Genomic DNA, 22,199 nt, shown 5'->3' on the forward strand with positions numbered 1-22,199 from the left:
AATGCTACTTAGAACAACAGACCCAAAAAGTCTGCCTTCCCAAATATCTTAAACCAGAAAATAGCCAGAACTCACACCCCACACCCAAGAATTAGGCAACACCAATCCACAGAATGTATCCCAAAAAAGCACATGAAATAAAGTCAAAACTAAGAAACCCTAATGAAATCAGAAATTAGGAAGCAAAAAGCCTGCCAATGGCCCACAATACAAATCCCATTAAAATTACAAGGGGATCACAGTGAGACTTGTAAAGGCTTTAATAAAGTTCCCCCACTCCCATTTGAACCTCCAGAGGCACAATCAGGGGGCAAGGGTGTTTTAAAGCCCTTTGCAAAGGTGCTTTTTGAAGCATCTTCCCTCCCACTTTTCAAAGGAGGAGACTGTTTCAATGAATGCTTTTGCTTTAAGTGAGATTGCCATGGGACAACATCTTTTCTGACCCCTTGGAATGGGATGGACCCCAAGTTGGGAACCACTGAGTTAGTGTCTGTCAGCGTCTATATTAAGTTTTTGCACAACAGAGAAGTATCCATGAAGACCATTATTATGGATGTTTCATCATATTTTGTCCAGATAGATATGCAGTTGATTTCATTATACAACCATATATGACACTCCCATAGACATCTCAATTAATCAATCAAGCTTGGACATGGATTTGTCCATCCATGGTGGGCTGCTAGGTGAGTGCCTGCCAACATGTACAGTAATGGGGTTTTTTGGGGGGGGGTTAAAAATGGATGCTAAGACTGCCCCTCCCAGAATGAAGCATGTCTGAGTCACCAAAAAGACATTATAAAATTCTGAGATATGGCATGTTAAAATGACTCAGTAGGTAGCTATAACTTGGCTCATGGCTCACCAAAATAATAAAATATTCCCCCCCAAAAAATAAACAATAAGAAATGTTAATGAATGAAAGGCCTGCAATTACATAAAATATATACACATTGAGGTTGAATACACATTTTCATAGTGTACTGAACTTCACTCAAAGCTCTGACATCTTTCCATAGCAGCTGAGTTATCGCCTAGAAAAGGGTCCCCAAAGTAAGGCCTGGGGGCCAGATGCGGCCCAATCGCCTTCTAAATCCGGTCCGTGGATGGTCCGGGAATCAGCATGTTTTTACATGAGTAGAATGTGTCATTTTATTTAAAATGCATCTCTGGGTTATTTGTGGGGCCTGCCTGGTGTTTTTACATGAGTAGAATGTGTCCTTTTATTTAAAATGCATCTCTGGGTTATTTGTGGGGCATAGGAATTCGTTCATATTTTTTTCCAAAATATAGTCCGCCCCCCCCCACAAGGTCTGAGGGACAGTGGACCAGCCCCCTGCTGAAAAAGTTTGCTGACCCCTGGCTAGCATTCTGGCCATGTTAAATCTGACCTACCTATAGGCTAGGAGACGCGGGTGGCGCTGTGGGTTAAACCACAGAGCCTAGGGCTTGCTGATCAGAAGGTCGGCGGTTTGAATCCCCGCGACGGGGTGAGCTCCTGTTGCTCGGTCCCAGCTCCTGCCAACCTAGCAGTTTGAAAGCACGAGTAGATAAATAGGTACTGGTCCGGCGGGAAGGTAAACGGCGTTTCCGTGGGCTGCTCTGGTTCGCCAGAAGCGGCTTTGTCATGCTGGCCACATGACCTGGAAGCTGTACGCCACGCGAGATGAGCACCGCAACCCCAGAGTCGGTCAGGAATGGACCTAACGGTCAGGGGTCCTTTAACCTTTACCTATAGGTTTAGAAAGATATGAACAAGTCCAAGGGGATAGTTAAAAATCACAGTCAAAGAATTATAAACACAAGAAAGCTTAAAAAAGGAGCAAGTGCTCTTTTTTATCCAACTGGCTACAAATCACAACCCCATACATTGTTGCAAGTAGTACAAGCAAATCTTTAAGCAGCTATCAGACAATTTACAGTTCTAGACACCCATTCTGATTTTTAGTGCAGCTCTGAGCTTTGTGGCTAGCAACAATCTGTTTTAGTACTTCAAGAGCAGTACTGCACTGCCTCTACCTTAGGGTACCAAATCAAAAGGTTGTAAAAGCCAAACAAACCTCCCAGGGCAAGGAATTCCACATTCTTGATGGCATAAGAGATTCTTGCACATCCCTGCCAACTGTACCTCAGTAGGTGGTGATGGGACACGCAGAAAGACTTCATCAAATGTTCTTAGTAGGCAATGATCTTACTAACCAGCTCATTACATTTTTTATTTGCCTGCATGCCTACACAAAGTTCCATTAGCCATTGACATTAGCCATCGGCAACTATTTTCTATATTTGTTTTCCGCCTCGCCTGCCCTCAAAATGGTCCATTTCATCACACAGGGACACAATCATATGAACCGCATGCACTTCATGTAATTGTGAAAATACTTGTGTCAACTCTAGCATATTATAAGACCCAGATTTGATGGGGCAACAAAACAAATTTAGAGAACGTAAACATCTGTGCTCTGATTTACAGTATTTATTAGAGAATTACAGAATTTACTAGAAATTATTTTTTTTGCAAAGGTCCCAATTTACTATATATTTTTCCTTAACTGTAGTAAAAAAAATCTACCACCCTACATTTCACATTTGCATATTCTGTACATTTGTTTCTCATGTTATCCAAAAAGTGTGGGGTTGATTATAAAAGAAACAAGTGTCTATAATACACTTAACCACATTGAGTTGTTACACTGAACCATGGTTCAATGAGACATGAACAAAACTAGCCTCCTCCCAGACTCATCAAAGGGGGGAGGATTTTGAAAGCTTTTACTCCCACTTTCCCTTAACATGCACTGCATCCAAACCAGGGGGTGTGGTTCGAGTTCTACAGTTAAGTGTTCAACCAAACCAACCTCCTGGCTCATAGTTTGACATTAGCTTCTATAACATCTTCCCATATCATTTATGTATTTTGGTAAGGATTCACAGAGGTGCACTGTGAGCAAAACATGTACCCCAAGCTTTACATATATTTCAAGCTGCATAACAATCACTGTAAAGGCAGGACCACCATGATGCTTTTGGTACATTTTAAAGGGATGCATGCAGCGTGATCCAGGCATGTATAATCAGAGGAAATTTTCATTTAGTCTTACTTGCTAGTATAGCTGCTAAGGATTGCACTTTGACTTTTCCTGTGTATGTAAACAACACCCTAAGCTAAAAACCTTGGAAAAGGTCTCGTTCTAATCTACAGTTATAAATTATGGACCTTGTGAACATCAAATAGAGCTTCCTATTCACCTAGGGGAAGATATTCTGAAATCTTAGTTTTAAACATAAACCATTACTGTACATCTGGCCAGCCATCCTTCACTAACCTTGTGCCTCCCAGATGTCTTGAACTATAAGTCCCACCAGCGCCAGCCTGCTTGGCTCTACTGAATAGGTCTGATGGGAGCTGTAGTTCAAAACATCACATGGGGTACCAAGTTGGCAAAGGCAGCATTGATCCTCACAATTTTTTTTACACCACACATAATAACAGGATAGACATACACACATATTTCTGTGTTCAACATTCACATTACTTGTCAGTTACCAAAACAAACTATATTTCCTGAAGAATCTGAATTAGTGACCTGCCACAATCACTTATCCTAAAACATGTGCTTTATGCACAACGTTATTTAGAGAAATCACTTGAAGAGTCAAAGAACATAAATCCTTGAATGAAGCCTGTCCACCATTGTTCAGTTAATAGAATGTCCTCCAAGGGATCAAGTATGCAACTTTATAGGATTATCTTTACTATGTCTGGAAACCACTGATTCCAGCAGGGTTTAATTCCAAGCAAGTATGCTTAGGATTACAACCATGCATCAGGTATAATGCATGCTTAAGATTGCAGCCTTAGAATGACATGAGGCCTATGCCAGAAAAGAGACACTCTGGGCAAAAGCAGGTAAGAGTTCAACAAATGCTGGATATACTGCTGGGGTGGGAACCTTTTAGGAACAAAGGCTGCATTCCCTTCTGGGCAATCTTCCAAGGTTGCATGCCTGTGGTGGACAGTGACAAAGGTAAGAGTGGGTGGAGTAATTAACAGACATTTGACCTGTGTAAAATACACTGGTTTCTACACATACCTCTTTATACCCTCTACATCCCAATTCCAAAGAAGGGCAGTGCCAAAGAATGCTCCAACTACCGCACAATTGCACTCATTTCACACGCTAGCAAGGTTATGCTTAAAATTCTACAAGGCAGGCTTAGGCAGTATGTGGACCGAGAACTCCCAGAAGTGCAAGCTGGATTTCGAAAGGGCAGAGGAACCAGAGACCAAATAGCAACCATGCGCTGGATTATGGAGAAAGCTAGAGAGTTCCAGAAAAACGTCTACTTCTGCTTCATTGACTATGCAAAAGCCTTTGACTGTGTCGACCACAGCAAACTATGGCAAGTTCTTAAAGAAATGGGAGTGCCTGATCACCTCATCTGTCTCCTGAGAAATCTCTATGTGGGGCAAGAAGCTACAGTTAGAACTGGATATGGAACAACTGATTGGTTCAAAATTGGGAAAGGAGTACGACAAGGTTGTATATTGTCTCCCTGCTTATTTAACTTATATGCAGAATTCATCATGCGAAAGGCTGGACTAGATGAATCCCAAGCCGGAATTAAGATTGCCGGAAGAAATATCAACAACCTCAGATATGCAGATGACACAACCTTTATGGCAGAAAGCGAGGAGGAATTAAAGAACCTTTTAATGAGGGTGAAAGAGGAGAGCGCAAAATATGGTCTGAAGCTCAACATCAAAAAAACCAAGATCATGGCCACTGGTCCCATCACCTCCTGGCAAATAGAAGGGGAAGAAATGGAGGCAGTGAGAGATTTTACTTTCTTGGGCTCCTTGATCACTGCAGATGGTGACAGCAGTCACAAAATTAGAAGACGCCTGCTTCTTGGGAGAAAAGCAATGACAAACCTAGACAGCATCTTAAAAAGCAGAGACATCACCTTGCCGACAAAGGTCCGTATAGTTAAAGCTATGGTTTTCCCAGTAGTGATGTATGGAAGTGAGAGCTGAACCATAAAGAAGGCTGATCGCCGAAGAATTGATGCTTTTGAATTATGGTGCTGGAGGAGACTCTTGAGAGTCCCATGGACTGCTAGAAGATCAAACCTATCCATTCTTAAGGAAATCAGCCCTGAGTGCTCCCTGGCAGGACAGATCCTGAAGCTGAGGCTCCAATACTTTGGCTACCTCATGAGAAGAGAAGAATCCTTGGAAAAGACCCTGATGTTGGGAAAGATTGAGGGCACTAGGAGAAGGGGACGACAGAGGACGAGATGGTTGGACAGTGTTCTCGAAGCTACGAACAGGGTGGATTTGATTTAAATCAAACTGATTTAAATCACGATTTAAATCACGATTTAAATCACTAGTCAGTAAGGCTTGATTTAAATCATAGTTGATTTAAATCATAAAGACTAATTCTTGCTGGTATAACTTTAATATGCAAGTAGATGAAGATTTTTAGAATAACAACTTTTCATATTAGTTTTTTTATCCCCAGTTTAATAGGTTAATCATTCATATTTGGACAACTTTACTGTTGTACTTAGGAAGGAGAAAAATAATCATTACCTTAATAATAACCATTTAAATAGATTTATTCAACTGAAACAATAACATTTCAGCAAATGTTATTTGCTTAAACAAACATCCATGTTTGTTAACTAATTTGGCTAAACAGAAACAAAATATATATATTTTAAGAAACTTAGACTGTCAGCCCAGCCTACACATGAAAAACTTAAATACTGTCCACTCCAAACAATCAGAAAAATATTGTTTCTATTCTATTCACTGAACTTCTTGAAACTTAGCACTGAAGGGGTTGCTTCTGTATTCATAGGTTTGTAGAACAATAGGATTAAGGTCTTTTTCTCAACTCTGTTCATGTTATAACATTTTTGCTGTGAAGAAGAGGCATGTGATCTCTGTTGAGTCAAATTCAGTTTTGAGAACTGCAAAAGTAAACCAAGCACCTGTGATAATATCTTGTAGGCAGAGAAACTGCCCAATAATCTTACAAAAACCTCTGGAAGAGCATGACATTGTGAATGGATTAATGGAATTTATTTACCCCCAAAATTAAATATATACAACCTTATACTACAAAATTAAAAAACTAATCTTTATTTCATGATGGAATAACCTTTGGATGGTAATATGTTTTCCTCGAAAAGCATTTTATTAAAAAAAATCCAATTTAAATAAAAAAAATCGATTTAAATCAAAAAAATCCGATTTAAATCAAAAAAATCCGATTTTTTTGATTTTTTTAAAAAAATCATTGATTTTTATCCACCCTGGCTACGAACATGAGTTTGACCAAACTGCAGGAGGCAGTGCAAGACAGGAGTGCCTGGCGTGCTCTGGTCCATGGGGTCACGAAGAGTCGGACACGACTAAACGACTAAACAACAACAACCCTCTACCCAGGCAAGCAACAGTCTTTATAATGTTCCAAGTACACATTCCAGCCAGGCACAAACACTCCAGGACGATGAAAACAATGCTGGAAATGGGGTGTAGCATGGGGAGAGTCCCAAAGGCTAGACAGAGAGTCTGGGGTTTCCCACCCTTGTGCAGGCACACACAATTACATGGGCAACCACTTACTGTAGTAGCTGTGTAGGCTGTAAGGAGAGTTTTTAACAGTTCCCTGGATTCCAGATCCTATGCAGAAATGTGAGTAAAAGTCTCATAATGTGAGCAGTTGCTGTCTGGGCATTTCTAAACCTACTGTGGCAAGTCACCACTTGGCAGTGGATATTATTCATACCATTGCGATGATTAAAAAAAACAAAACACCCTTCAACTTCAGGCAATATCAAAAACTAATTTTCAAGCTTGCTATAGATGACCCTACCTCTCATTTCTGGTGTTTTTGTTTTTTTAATGAGCTATCAATTTTATACACCCTTTACCCAAATAGGTCATTATAATGGAAAATACTGCCCTATACAAAATCAGACTGTTGCTTCACCTAATCCAATACAATCTGCTCTGATTGGGAACAGATCTCCAAAGGCAGATGACTTCCCCTTTGCCTCACCTGCTCCCTTATCCTGGCAATCCCAGGAATTGTACTATGCAAAGCCTGTGCTCTACCCATGGCCCTTTCCAAACAGAGGAGTTTCAAACATCAGGGGCTGCATACAGTATATGTTAATGTTGCAACTTGGCCTGGATTTCTACGATTTGCAAATTGAAACCTGCACAGATCCATTGGTACTACCTAAAAATATAGGCAATGTCTTATGGGATCAAGCCATAGGTCTTTCTAATCTAAAACTTATTCATCAATGAGCCATCAGATGCCCGTAGGGCTCTCCACATGGGGAGACAGAAAAAGAGAAAGAGAGGGAAATCCGGTGTGTGTGTGTGTGTGTGTGTGTGTGTGTGTGTATGTGTAGAAGGACTGGAGCTGCCATCCTAGATCCCAACCTCTCCGCTAAGCAAATTAACTAAGGCAAAGATGCACTAGACAATTCAGAAATCAGATTGACAGGCTGCAGCAGAGAATGAGGTTGAATGTAGTTTCCAGGTTTTCTTTTTGAAACTAAAGTCTACTCCCGTCCTTAAGAAGTTATTAACTACGGTACCTTTCACTTACTGAAACATGAGTGCTTACATGTACCAATTTAAAATGCACTGCGCCAAGAACATATGGGAACTGACAGTACTGCTTATGTGGAACAAATGTCACCACATCAAAGCAAAGCAAAATTAAAAAATATTACAGATGTGCATTCTGTGCAAAAAAACAACAACAAACAACTCTAAAAAGTTTAATTCTCCTACCTGTACAAATTTAGGCTTCAATCCTAAACAGGCTTCGTATGCAGTAAACCCAACTGGATAGAAATCCAAGCAACATCTAGTTTAGAGTAGTCCCGCTCAAATCAATGGGAGTAAACTGATTTAATTCCCAGGATGAAGCAGTTTGTGGAATGTTGTCTTAGGACAACTCTTCAGATATTTTGGACTACATCTGCCATCATCCCTAGCCAGTATGGCCAATGGTCAGGGACAATGGAAGCTGTAGGCCAACAGGCTGGGAAGGCTGCCTTCTGATATCTCAGTCAGCTTGTAACGGAGGCTGCAACCAGTCCATTACTTGATGCCAACCTGGGTCTTCAGATTGTGAAGTACTTGATAACTTGTGAAGTACAATTTTTCAGGGATTCTGACAGAGATCAATTTGCAATCCTTCATCAGAGGATCAGAAGGCAGCACATAACCCATACATATTCAGTGCTGTATCAGTTCCAGGCCATTGTCTTAACCTTATTTTTCATGGGTACAAAAAGGAAAATAAAAGTTTGCTACAGACAGAGGGCACAATATTTGTGTTTGCCAAAATGCAGAAGTAGCTATACCCAAGTCAGACTTGGATTTCTGGAGTGGAGAGAATAATAAGGGTGATATGAAATATTGGCTGCCCACTTGCATTATGGATCTTCACTTGTTCAGATGGGACTGACCCTTCCTCTCCTTCCCCCACCATGTATGCCCCTAAAATTTGCTTCAGGAGTTGTCAAAACCTGTGGAGCACATTGAAGGCATGGGGGAAGAAGAGGGAAGGGAAGGTCTGCTAGTACAATGTTGGATCTTGCCCTAAGAACACAAACAGGGCTGCAGGTTTAGTGGGCTTTTGTAAGAATCCATGTTTAAATGGTAAGCAATATAGGCTTACCAGCAAATATTAAAAGGAAAAATAATTGTAGACATCGATATAGGCAGAGCAAACCCACTTTCAGAAACATCTCAGATAATGCCTGAAGATTTAGCAAGCTTTAGCAAGTTTAAAACCATGGAGCCACCTGGAATGAACAGAGACATAGGATTCTTATCTCATTATACATGATCAAGCTTTCCTTAGCACCTCAGCCCTTGCTCCCCCCCCCCGCAAGACCAATTGCAGTCATTAACAGTCGTTGACAGTCATCTACAGGTTTACCACTCCTATCAGCCCATCACCCATTCCCATCACCCCCACCCTCTGAATATACATAAGGGTCTGGTTACTTCTGTTTCAGTGTATCTGATGAAGTGTGCATGCACACGAAAACTCATACCAAAATAAAAACTTAGTTGGTCTTTAAGGTGCTACTGAAGGAATTTTTTTGTTTTGTTTCGACTCAGACCAACACAGCTACTTACCTGTAACTAGCACCATGATCCATGCATTGATAACCTTGTGATGGGACTACTGAATTGTGCTCTAAGTGGGGCTTCCTTCAAGACTGGTTTAAAAGCTGCAGCCAGGTTGCTGAGTGGAGCACCTAGACACAAACATATTAAAGCTGCGCTGAGGGATAGAACAGCTACCAGCCATGTTCCAAGATATTGTTACTAACATATAAAGCTCTAAACAGCTTGGGACCAAGTAAACTGATCGGCTGCCCTATATAGACCTGTAATCACTTATATCACCTAGGGAAATTATTCCCTACAGACTATCACAGGGCGGTGGCCAGAAAATGGGCATTTTCTACCATTGCCCCTGCACTATGGAATGCTCTTCCCCCTGCCATATATTAATTGCTTCAGATGTTTTGTGAAGGCGTATCTTTTTGCCCAGGCTTTCATTTATACATAAGGTTGGATTGTGCTATTAAGTTCCTGTGTTTACCTGATTCTGTTTTATTATATTGGTTTTTCTTTTTCTTTTTATACAGTTTTCATATACCACTTAGGAAACTTTTAAAATATGATGTAGTCTAGAAATGCTTTTAAATCAATCAATCACATTGATGTATTAAAAGTACCCAGGACTGGAACCTAAGATTGGTAACCTAAGCACTGATTAGAAAACAAGTTCCAATGCCATCAATAATCCTCACCCTTCAAGACTACAAAATTACCTAAGGGTATCACTGAAATCAATAGGATTTTCTTTTCAGCATTCACACACAGGATCAGGTATCTGAAGAAGTGTGTATGCACATGAAAGCTTATACCAATGACAAACTTAGTTGGTCTCTAAGGTGCTACTGGAAGGAATTTTTTTTAATTTTGTTTCGACTACGTCAGACCAACATGGCTACCTACCTGTAACTAGGATCAGGCTGTTAGTGTGTATACTAGAGTGTGAATAAGCTTCAGTGAGTTGTGAATGGAGTTACAAGATCTTTAGACTAGGATATGCCGTTGACAGGCAATATTGTTTGCTGTAGGAGTAGCCCACTGGCACCATTCCTACTAGAAATTAACCCAACACACTACAGTGTGGCATCACACCAACATCACAAGTTGTTCCAGCTCCTGCAGCTGACTTGGAAACATCTCTTGGCTGTTGAGTCTCTTAATACCAAACTTCTCAAATAGCAGGAAGCTGAAAAGGTTACCAAGTTCGTGGATGCCAACTAATACTCATTGCCATCGTAGGTGAGAAAAGATGACCTGGAAGTGTCTCCTTTCCCCCCTAAAATGATCTTTCCATACACAATTAACTCAGAATTACACACTGGCTTATTTATAAGAACAAAGCAGGAAAGAGGGATAATTTATCAACAAGTTTTACTGCTCTTCATGTTAGTTGCTTCACTGTTGGAGGACAGCCAAGAGTCTGACAGTGCTAAAGGAGTTCAAAGCTCATTTTAGGTATTACTCGTTGCCCAAAGCAGCGCAAAGGGGATGACGTTCTCCTTTAGGTTTACAGCAAAGGTCACAAACATTTTTGCTCTGCTTTTTAGGGATCCTAGGTATCACGTTATTGAGACTCAATTATTAGATATCAGAGGGTTTTCCTTTTCCATTATAAACTGTTTAAGTATAACAAAGTTCCAAAGAGAAGAATATATACGGTATATTGAGTATTTTTTATTGTCAAGTGTATGCTACATTAGAAGTAGTTGGAGAAAATGGAAAACAGGTTAGAAAAATGCAATAGGGACCATACAGAGATTCTCTCACTGAATAAATGAGGCTGCCTTATACCAAACCTTCATCAATCCAAGTCCATGTGTCTATGCTGACTAGCTGATAAGTCTTTAAGGTCTCAAGCACAAATCTTTTCCATCCATACAACCAGAGATAAATGCCAGAAATTGTCTCTGTGGTTTTCCACTTGCAACACATGTGTTCGGTTCTGTGCTATACATTCTCCTGTTGTTCTGCATACATTTAGTAAGAGGTGGAAAATTAAGTCAGTTCACAAGCAAGGCAAGTCTTTTTGTTTAACCAGCACACCTTCCCTCTCCAAACAAGTAACCCAAAAGTGTTCTTTAACCTTGAAGAATGACTTGGTAGCCAAATGGCATTTGCCATAACTTTGTCTTTCTCTGCAAGTTCATGTGCACCAAGCTAATATGTTGCCAACCTGGGGTGGTCCCCCACCACTTGGTGAGAATGAGATGAAACACAAGCCAGCATCAACTCACATCTTAAGAGAGCTGTGGGGAGAAATGCTGGAACCCATAACAATGTGTGTGTGGTGGGGATGATGAAAAAATGAGCTCCAGGCATTCTGTATAGAAAAAGAAGGTAAACACCAGTGGCAATATTACCACATTAAATATATACCCACACAAATCAATGGAAGGAAATGGAGGAAATTGCTCGATTTTTCCATTTATCTCAGTAGGAGGTTACTTTCCTATCATTTTGCAGGTAGGGGGTGGGGATCACTTAATCTTTGTATGTGTGACCATTTATACATCTCATTTAGTACATCAAGTCACTGACCTAGGCTGGAAGATGCTTTAAATGTACCTTGTAAAACTATTATGCAGTAGGATATTCTGGTAAGGGGAACAAAGGTTGCATCTTTACAATAGCCAATGGCACTGTGGTTGTTAGTGGAGCATGACAGAAGGGGTATTTCCAATCTACATACATACCCTATAAAAAGGTAAAGGGGACCTTTCATACCCTGTAAGTATCGTTACATAAATATAAGGGCTTAAATTTAATGTTCAATACCTTCCAGAATGCTTGACTCAAAAAATGATAATTTTACAGAACTTGTGGCCACCTAAATTATACAGCAGTAGGCCAAACTTTAAAATTTGATTACAGAATAAATAAATATTACCCATATTTTCTATTCAAAGAATTTATTAGAATTACCACAGCATACCTTTATAGCAAATGGGCTTAATTTCTATCAAGTTAGCATGCACTACCAAAAATCTAGATAACTGTATTCTATTGCTCTCTGCTTTCCAACAAAATCAAAAAGGCAAAAAAAATTAAACTAAATGTGGCTTGTAACACTTTTCTATCACTTACAGGACACAATTAGTTATTTGTTTATCCTGGGAGTTGGTAAAGTACATTGTGAAGTAATATAAGGACTATTCTAAAGCATTGACTGTTTCTTCCCCACTTTCTTAATTTGGCCCCTTACCCACATGAAAACTTTCTAGCTCTTTAAATACTGGAAATATACTTATGTACATTTGAGAGGTGCCTTGAATAACATTTCCCATGAGGTTATCAAGAGATCTGCTCCTCTCTAGGACCAAAGGACCTCACATGGAGTTCAGGGAGTAGTAAGGGGGTTGGAAGGCTCAATAAACTCCCTATGAGGATCACTAGGTCATGCCATCTCCTCTCTCTCTCTCTCTCTCTCTCTCTCTCTCTCTCTCTCTCTCTCCCTCTCTCTCTCTCTCTCTCTCTCTCTCTCTCTCTCTCTGTGTGTGTGTGTGTGTGTTCAAAAACAACTTGTAAGGCACAGGATCAATTTTGTGGACACCTAGTGAAACACACCATTAGGCTTCTAATTCTGTACTTAGTTCAAGTAAATATGACTTTCATGATTTGCTCCTTACATAGCTGGCTCTTCGCACATGGTCTTGAAACTTGAAAAAATACCATGCAAGGCAGTAATACCGTGTTTCTCATATTATAAGACATGTCTTATATTTATTTTTTCCTCAAAAAAACACACTATGGCTTATTTTCAAGGGATGTCTTATTTTTTTCCTCCTCCTCCTGCCGCGGCCGGCATTGCTGCTGCGCCTATCACTATGTCTTATTTTCGGGGTATGGCTTATATTCCTTGAATGCTTAAAAATCCTGCTATGGCTTATTTTATGGGTATGTCTTAAAATATGAGAAACAGGGTAGGATATACTCCAGTTCTAGAATGCCCCACAATACAGAACTCTATCCTTCCCAAAGCCATTATTTCAAAAGGACTGTAGCATTTTCTGTTTGGGTTGTCACCCAGAAACTATGGTTAAGCATGCAGAAAGCATGAAGAGTTTTATAAACGCAGCATTTTTAACTGTGGTATTTTTACCTTCTCTACTCTGTTTAATTTAAGGGCATCATTTATGGCTATCATTTTGGAGTTTACTACCGGGTAGGTTCTCAAACCAAATAAAATAATTTATTTTTAGACCATTACAGCTACATCAAGTAACAGTTTATCTGAATTATTAGAATTATCCTCTTTCATTGGCAACCTAGTTCTGAACACACTTTCTTGGAAGTAATTTCTGTTGGTTTCAATGCACTCAGTTATCTCTTAGGTGATCAATTTACAGCAAAATATATGTGTGACTAATTTGTTGCATGGGAACTATGCTCAAGGTAATATTTCTGTTTGTGATTTTTTAGTACAGTACTCAAAATATTTTTGTTGCTGGGGAACTGATCCTCCTCCAAGCAAGCACACTTATTGCTACTGTGAATGCTGCAAAGGAAGTGGCTGTTAAAACATGGTGAGCACTCGCTGGATAGAGCCTGTGGCATTAAGTGACAAGACCATGGCTCCTGACCCATATGCATGCTATTTTTGGAAATGCAGACCCTTTGTGGCTGTGTGCTCTTCTCCATGCTGCTAAAGCACTAGAGGGCTGGTGCAGCACTGGTTTGTTTCATTTGTTTAAAGCAGTAACTCCTACCCCCTTTTCCCACCATGCTTTTTAAAAATATTAACTCAAATTTGTTTTTTTACAACAGCCTACACATTTTTACTCATACATTAAAGTCCCACAAAGTTCAATGCAGCAAGTAAGTGCACAAAGAACTACAATTACAGTATTATGTGCATGCTTGATGTGTACTTCCCATGGTGCAAAGCCAGAGCTAGAGCTGTCATCTAGCCTTGTTTACAAATATATTCTGAATAGCAGCAAGGAAATTCCACCAGCCCACATCTATTACATGAACTCAGGATGTCACATTAATGGCACTGCATTGGCTGAACAATTTGTAAGCACCTTCCATATCTCTTCTGATTGCTCTAATTGCTGGAATAAGCAACCAGCACAACACAAATGCTGATTTTGATCAAAGTTTGGAATCAAGGAGCTCACTTTGTTCAGGGAAACAGGGAAACTAAATTAACATAGCCACTGAAGGTTAGGAAATGGCCATTATATCCACTACTGACTCAATTTAATAGGCCCAGAATCCCCCAGCAGAGATGATGTGAACAATGCAACATACTCCTATTGCATGGTGGTGCATACACTAGTTGGTTTTCAGTCAACAGGTTATCATGTATGAATATATAGGCTGCAATCCTAAATACACTTTGAGTAAACTCCACTGGACACAGTAGGACTTACTCACAAATAACATGTAGAACAGGGGTGGAGAACCTGTGGACTACAACTTGATCAGCCTCAGCCAGCATGGCTGATGGTCAAGGATGATGGTAGTTATAGTCCAGCAACATCTGGAAGGCCACCAGTTATCCACCCCTGATGAAGAGTGGATTGTGCTCTTAAATATCACTCTGATCTAGGAAGCTGTCTTATACTGAATCAGACCATTGGTCATCCAGCTCAGTATTCTCTATACTGACTGGCAGTGGGTTTCCAAGGTTTCAGACTTCTGACATTCCCAACCCTACTTGGAGATTCTGCATGCCAAGCAAATGCCCTACTAGTGAGCTATGGAAACTTCATTAATAACTACAAAGTTAACTCACCAATCACTTACAAAACTATTTGCCCTTTTCCCAATCAAGCATTTTAATGTCCTCTCTCGGTACTGTTTCTTGACCATTACAATACATTTGGGATTTTGCTTTTTTACACCAAGGTCTATTCAAACTTTACTTAAGAGTGACTTTGAGTAAATCCTCCTATGCTCAGGGGCTACCTGACAAATATATCACCATGCATTAAGAAGGACAGCAACATTGTAGCAAGAGAGTGATTTGGTATTGCTTAAAATGAGACAAAATACAAGATTTTTAAGAGTGTAATATGCTTGATGGAAACAAACTCAATAAGAGCAAGAAAGAAGACACAAATGCTATCTTTATTGAACAATAATAGTATCTAGTTCAGATTTATGAGCAGGACAAATAATTTTACCCAACACATAATTATTTGGCTTGGTCATAAATCTGAAGTACAAAACAGTGTATTAAGAAATACATATGACATCTCCACTAAAAGAACAAGAACCCAGGAAAAGGAAATAAGATTGTGATCTTATGTATAATTACCAGGGAGTAAGTCCCACTGCGAGTCAGCTTTATCCTCCCAGAAACACAAGGCCCATTCATCTTTTGTCTCCCAAGTTTTGCCTCTAAGTTTGCATGAGTTATATTTTAAAATTAAGGTCAGTTACTAAGGCCTTACTAGTTGCTCAACTGACCACAACTTTGTTTCTAAAATAACAAGAAGAGGGTGGTCTGTGGATTTACAATGCCAATACAATTCCCACCCTGTCCACTGAATTTTTGTTTCTAAAAACCTCTGTCCAAAATACCACACAAGTAACATTGCATGTATATAGGTTTTCTGTTGTTTTGTTAACAGGACAGCCCTAGGTAAACAGACTCTGCTCCCTGCTCTCTGGTCCGGATGAAGACAATCTAATCCCGTTTCCTTATCGTTCCTTAGCAAATATCCCAGAAATAAGACCAAGAGACACAGGGAAAGGGGATAATTTCCCCGCGTGTGCATGCGAGCCCCCTTCTCCCTCTCCACTGAACAGACCCGGAGGCCCTGAGGAGGAGGAAAAGTACATCAGGTCCTCATCCAGAGGAGTAGCTGCGTTTAATCTGTTGGGCAACCCGCGCCCCCCGGAAAAGTCTCGGGCATAAGCGCCCTCGAATGCGTGAGACAGATTTCACACATGCACCCAGATACGCGCTTTCCGCGCACTCCCACCCACGGGTAACAACACACAGAGGGCAGCAGCGCAGCAGGAAGGAGAGCCACCTCTCCCCACACCTGACAGGAGCCGAGAGGGGCTCCCCATTTCGCCGGCAGGGATCCCCCGCTTCCCCGCACTGAAGTCACCGAGCAGGAATCTCCACCACCAGCTCCGCTCTCCCGCTCCCCTCCCTCGCCACCTCCATCTCTGCCCTCCTCCCCAGCCTGACTGCGGAAGGGAAGCGCTCCCCCGGTCCCGTTCCTCACCGTTTCAGAAGGGCGACGGCGGCGAGTGGGGGGGGGAGGTGCGTGGGGGTGACAGTGCGCGGCCCCCACAACGGCGCGCGGTATGGCAACACAAGCGACGCCCGGCGCGAGCACCCCCTATACCTGACCTACTTTCCGCCTGGCTTGCCACTGAACGTCGCACCACTAACCTACTTTCCAGCCAATGGCTTCTCCCCCCGCACCAAGCCCCAGCCCGCCTCCCGACCAATCGCGGGACAAAGCTACGCGGGCACGACGCCCAATGGGCAGCCGAGGAGAGGCTTCGCCGTCCCGCCCTCCGCCCCGGCCGCCCAATCGGCAGCACCGGCCGAAGAGAGAAACGCGTCGGAACGGGGATCAACGCTCTTGTTCCTCCCGCCTGTTTAAAGGGCTGTAACTTGCGAGGCGGTGGGGAAGCGAGGGGGGGGGGGAGAGCGGGGGAGAAGAGGAAGGAGGAGCAAGGCTGTGTGGAAAGAGAGCCCCTCGCACGCGCGCTCTTTGCCGCCGCCGGCCTGTTGTTGCTCCGCTTAACGGTTGCGTAAGTGACTGTTTGGGACGGGTGGGACCCGGATGTCTCCTTGCTGTAGCGCCGAGCGCGGGCCCCAGCCTCCCCTGCGAGCGAGCGGCGCTGTCGTCAGAGCGAGGCAGCCAGTGGCCGTTAGCGGGGCGGAGACAGCGGCGTCTGTTTTTCCTCTCGGAGATTTCGCTGCCTCTGCGCGTTTTCGCTCCTCGCGGGGAGGCCCCCCCTCCCCTGGGGGATGGCGCGCGGCTTCCTGCTCTCGGCGCCCTCTCGCGCCTGTGCCAAACGGCGGCCAAGGTTGCCCGCCACTTAGTGCCCGTCAGGTCACCCGAGCAGCCTCCGCTCATCTTGGGCAGATCCTGCTTCTGGTGCTAGAGCGTTATTGACTTCCCGCTCCGCCCGAGGGAATCGCCGACGTAAGTTAATGTTATGAACACGGAATACCCCCATGGAAAAAATAATTTGCTGATCGCAAAAAAGCCTCCTTTGCGCAGCCTTGTGCAACTCCGCATCCTGGACCCAACGTGCGCTGTGAAAACGTCCCCATCCATCGCCCTCTGTTTCCATCTCGACAAATTCCAGAGGACGAGCTCCCTGTCGGCTTATTGCGGCAAACGCCCACACGAACTTTGCGGTGCCTTAAGAGACGGAACAGATGCATTGCGACTTCTGCCCACAATGCATGCTCTTTAATTTAGTCGTTTGTTTACATTCTTTGCATGGTTCCTTTTCTTTCTTTCGCCAAGGCGACTTACAGTTGTGAAGCACTAAAACCGACGAATGGTGCAAAATTCAGAACTGAATTTTCAGATCAACTGATGGTCCCCCTTCAGGAACTGGTGGTACAAGCGCTCTGGCCTGGGCTTCCTCCCCTCTTCTGCCTTCTCTCAGGGCAGATGGGTCTTGAACAGCTCCAGGATGGTGGGAAAGGAACTAACCCATCAGTTCTCTTGGCCCTTGATTGTATTTTTTGATTATTTTTATAACTATTTTTATCTTCCTGTTAGCTAGAAGCAGCTTGCATGTCAGTGATATAAAATACAGTCGCCGCCATCAAGCTTACAAACTAAAGGTTCACTATTACTATGTTTACATTTATACAGCTGCTATACTGCTAATAGAAGTTGAGTTAAGGGATCATATATCTGATGAAATATCTCCACTGGTTTTCGGTTACTTTCTAAACTCAATTCCAAGTGTTTTTGCTTATTTTTGAAACCCCGCAGAGATGCCTACTGGATATTTTCAATACCACCTTCATTCACGGAAATCTTTAGCTGAGGCCTTTCTCTAGGTGTCCCACTTTCTTAGTTTGTGTGACACCTTGAAATAGAGCCTTTCCAGTTGTGGCTTCCAGTGTTTGGATCGTACTCCCCAGAGGACGTCATCCGTTGCCTCCACTGCTGCTATTTAAGTGTCAGGAAAATATATATATTTTCCCAAGCCTTTTACTTTTTTCTACTATTTAAGCAGAGTGTAGTATTCTGCTGTTCTTCAGTTTCTATTTGTCCTGCCATTTTTTGTCCCCCACAATGCCACTGCAGCGTATCTCAGACTACATCACAACAATATGCTGCAAGATTCCCACAAAAAACATTGTGTGCTGCTACAATAGTAACTTCTCTCATCCCTACTGTGGCCACCCCCTCATACTGCTACAGCTTCAACTCTGTAGTTGCCATGGCAACATCAACCTCCGCAAAGTGCCATAGAAGCACTGCTGTAATGCCATAGCAATGACATCATGCTGCCAGGGATGCTGCCCATCCTCGCCATCTTTACATGCCATAACATTAAACTGCCACTGAAGTATTTCACAGTTTCACAAGGCACATAGGAACATCAGCATAACAAACACATTACAGTACTGCCCTATGCACTTTAATTATCTGTGCATATTTTATACCAGTAGCTGCACCCCTATTTGCTCCACTTGCCCCTCCTTTACCAAGCCTGTGGGGAGAAGCAGGGTACACTTGCCCTGGGTCTCAGAGGGCTAAGCTGACCATAGGCGGTGGGCACCAGGGCCCTGCTGAACTTACGCTGTCATGGCAAGAACAAGACTCCTTCCCCGGGCTTCAGACAAGCTCTGCATGGGCCATTAATCTAGAGATTCCCCTTCCCACTCTGTGCAACTACTAAGATCAGTTTTCAGCTTCCCAACTCCATTTATGAAGCTGCTTCTCTCTCCGCAGTTCCATTTTGCACTAATTTTCACTTTTGCTCCATGCCCATGCCCCCTTGTTCCCCTCCATTTGTGCAATCTCCTCCCCAAACCACTCCCATGTGTCTCCAGTGTTTTCCAAACTCCCTTGCCTCCATGCACCACCTGAAAATTGCCTAGGGTCTTGGAGGACCAACTTAAAGATTTTTCTGCCTGTTTTAGTAATTGTAGCAGACTGCACCAGAGACTGTATGCTTTTTAATTATATTTTTATTTCTTCTATTACAATTCAAAGTGTAATACAATAAAATACAATATATAAAAAAGCAACAAAAACTCAAAACCATTTTATGTGATGGATGTGCTATCTCCCATATCCAACAACAAATCTACAGAGATGCTGTGAACCATCTGAATGGAGCTAACGGACCACAACTTGGGAAATCTTGGTGTAGAGAACAGAAGCAACTAGCAAAATGGATTCAGCGGAACTTAAGCACTTATAATGAAAGCACTAACTCTTAGATGAATGGGATTTGAAATGGTTTAATATGCCTGGATTGTTCCCTTGGTGTTCTAAACATAGCTGCCAAGTTATCCCTTTTTTACAGGGATTTTCCCTTATGCTGAATAGGCTTCCTCGCGAGAAAAGGGAAAACTTGGCAGCTATGGTTCTAAACTGCACCCATGAAAACCTATATCATTCCACCCAAGGGTGTATGCCTGATAATGGGTAAATACACAATATGGGAGCACCCTATATTTATTGTGTTTTTATGAAGGAGGACAGGAAGTACTTAGGGAAACATTCCAGGAATATTATTCATCTGTATTTGTGAATCAGGCTGTAGTCAAGAAGGGAGTTCCTTAAGAGCGCTGAGCAATCCTTTTGAACTTGATCTTAACCACACAAGCAGCACAGTCATTCATCCTGGAAAACCAGGAAAGCCGGATAATGTATTGTGGGCATGCTCAAGAAATAAACTACTTCAGCGTTTTCAAAAGTTCTTTTACTATAAAACCTCCTCTTTTGCATAACACTAGTTACAACATTGTGGCTGACTCCCCATCTATCCATAATTCATATGGTAGTCATTGTGGGCCTAACATAGGCCCAGCAGTAAACAATCAATGCAACTTAATCTTAACAGCCAATCTGCTGACTGGCATTTCAAGCTCCTGGTGATGTCTCCTTAAAACTGTAGTTTCCTTTTAGCATAGCAGCGGCAGAAGTTTTGTGAGTAAGATGCTGTAGTAAAATTCATCTAAGTGTTCCCTGTTGCGTATTTTCCCCCAGAGTGACATAAATCAAAAACTTTGCTTTTAACTTGTGTGAACTCACCCTTATAATTAAGGAACTTGACCTCTCAATTGAAATGTTATTCAAGCCATCAAGCACCAATGACAATACCATAAGAAGAGCCTGCTGGATCAGGCCAGGGGTCCATCAAGCCCAGCCCCCTGTATTCACAGTGGCCAACCAGATGCCTGCGGAAATCCTGCAAGCAGGACCTGCGCACAAGAGCCCTCTTCCCTCTTGTGGTTTCCAGCAATTTGTATTCAGAGGCATTTTCAGTTGAGACGGCTGGTACTGTACACTGTATTTCAAATGCAGTTGCACCATAGATAATGCGTAATGGCATTACAATGTCAATAGTTTTATTTTAAATTCCTTTCCTAGTGATCCCTAGCATAGGATTTGTCTTTTTCACAGCTGCAAGCACATTGGATTGATGTCTTCATTGAGCTATCTACTACAACCCCAATTAATCATTCTGCTCAATAAATTTGTTTTTAAATGAGGCTGTATAACTCGATAAGATTCTCAGATACTTCTATAAGGCATTAGTTCTCCATTAATTGTAATCAATGTCCCAAAGGACAAGATTACATTTATACCACTGTCCTTTACATTTGACTATGTGTTCATGCACTCCTCTTCTTCTTCCTGCCTTCCCAGACACAAGTACCAGGGTGGGTGCCTGCATTATGTTCTTCTGTTCTTACACCAAAGCACCTTCCAGTTTCACTCCAGCAATGACTGTTGCCTGATTTCATATTCAGTTCTCCTGGGCTGGGCTCCACCCAGGCTCCTCCCCATATCTTCCTGTCCACATTGTCTTCCTTATGGTCTGACTTCATGGTTTTGATCCCTTGGCTCCACTGGCTCTTCCTGCTTCACCACTCTGCTTTTCTTTCTTGACTCATCTTGATCATCTTGTTAGATCCTTCCTCCTAAAACACAATCCTGAGAAATGCTTCTGACATTATTCTTCTCATTGACCATTGACTTAAGGTGAACTTTGGGAATCCCATAAATTACACAGTGCTCTTTAATGCACAGAATACCTGTTGCACATACACAACTTCTAAACATACCGGTACTCTTACATACTGCTGTTCTAATGGAACAGGCTTCTGTACTAATTTTCTTTATGCCACCCACCTTGTGCAGACAATTAAGGAAGAAAGACTACTATTCACGTCCAGTTCAGCTGGATCCCTAGGAAACAGGGTGTCTGAAGGGATCGGATTATGGCAGTGATTCCCAATTAGGGACCCCTGGGGGTCCGCAGAACACACCCGAGGGTCCGCAACACCATCTCCTGCCAGGGACTCGCTTATCTTTCTAATTGCACAGTGAAAACCTTCCATGGATCGTCCAGCCTCTGCTCACAACCAGCACCTGCTTGCTGGCAGTGCGAAAACTTGTAAAAGAGCTGCTGGGTGGCAAGTGAGCTGGGATTGGGCACAAACCTCTGACAGTTTCTTAGGGTTCTTGCGATTGGATGGGGCGAGTGGGGGGGAACAGAGAGTGCAAACAGCTCATATGCTTATCTTTTTTTTTAATGTAAGGGATTCCTTTCCCTTGCTCTCTACTTTTTAACTGGAAAGAACTTCCAATTGCTTTCAACAGCTATCAAGTTTAGAGGACTCTCTCACTGCTTGTAGGTAGGGCTTTCAGTGAATCAGTCTTGATGAGTTTGGGATTCATGTCTCATCTTGGAAGTCCAACAGGGGAAATAACTAAGCAAATTGCCACTATGATTAGCACAACAGCTCACCCTCTGATGATTTAGTTTAGTGCTAGGGCTGGGCGATGTTATCTTTTCAACATTGTGCTATATTAGCAGCTAAACACCAGTATATGCT

The 22,199-nt window shown here is 42.3% G+C and overlaps 1 protein-coding gene across 4 annotated transcripts in view; it reads right to left on the minus strand.

Annotated features, from left to right (window-relative positions):
• The window catches only part of BMAL1 (basic helix-loop-helix ARNT like 1), a 46,920-nt gene extending 30,384 nt beyond the window's left edge, over positions 1-16,536 (minus strand). The window contains exons 1-2 of one of the 4 annotated variants that reach the window (XM_060275555.1): positions 16,363-16,536; positions 1,396-1,732 (exon numbers count right to left, since the gene is read on the minus strand). The gene's annotated coding sequence lies outside the window, so the exon portion shown is untranslated. Of the gene's footprint in view, positions 1-1,395; positions 4,123-9,187; positions 12,591-16,362 lie in introns of those variants that run through there. The other 3 variants (XM_060275557.1, XM_035118718.2, XM_035118710.2) reach the window with 3 other exon arrangements.
• Between the last annotated feature and the right edge of the window lie 5,663 nt (positions 16,537-22,199).

The sequence above is a fragment of the Zootoca vivipara genome, chromosome 1 (assembly GCF_963506605.1).
Source record: "Zootoca vivipara chromosome 1, rZooViv1.1, whole genome shotgun sequence".
NCBI classification, from domain to species: domain Eukaryota; kingdom Metazoa; phylum Chordata; class Lepidosauria; order Squamata; family Lacertidae; genus Zootoca; species Zootoca vivipara.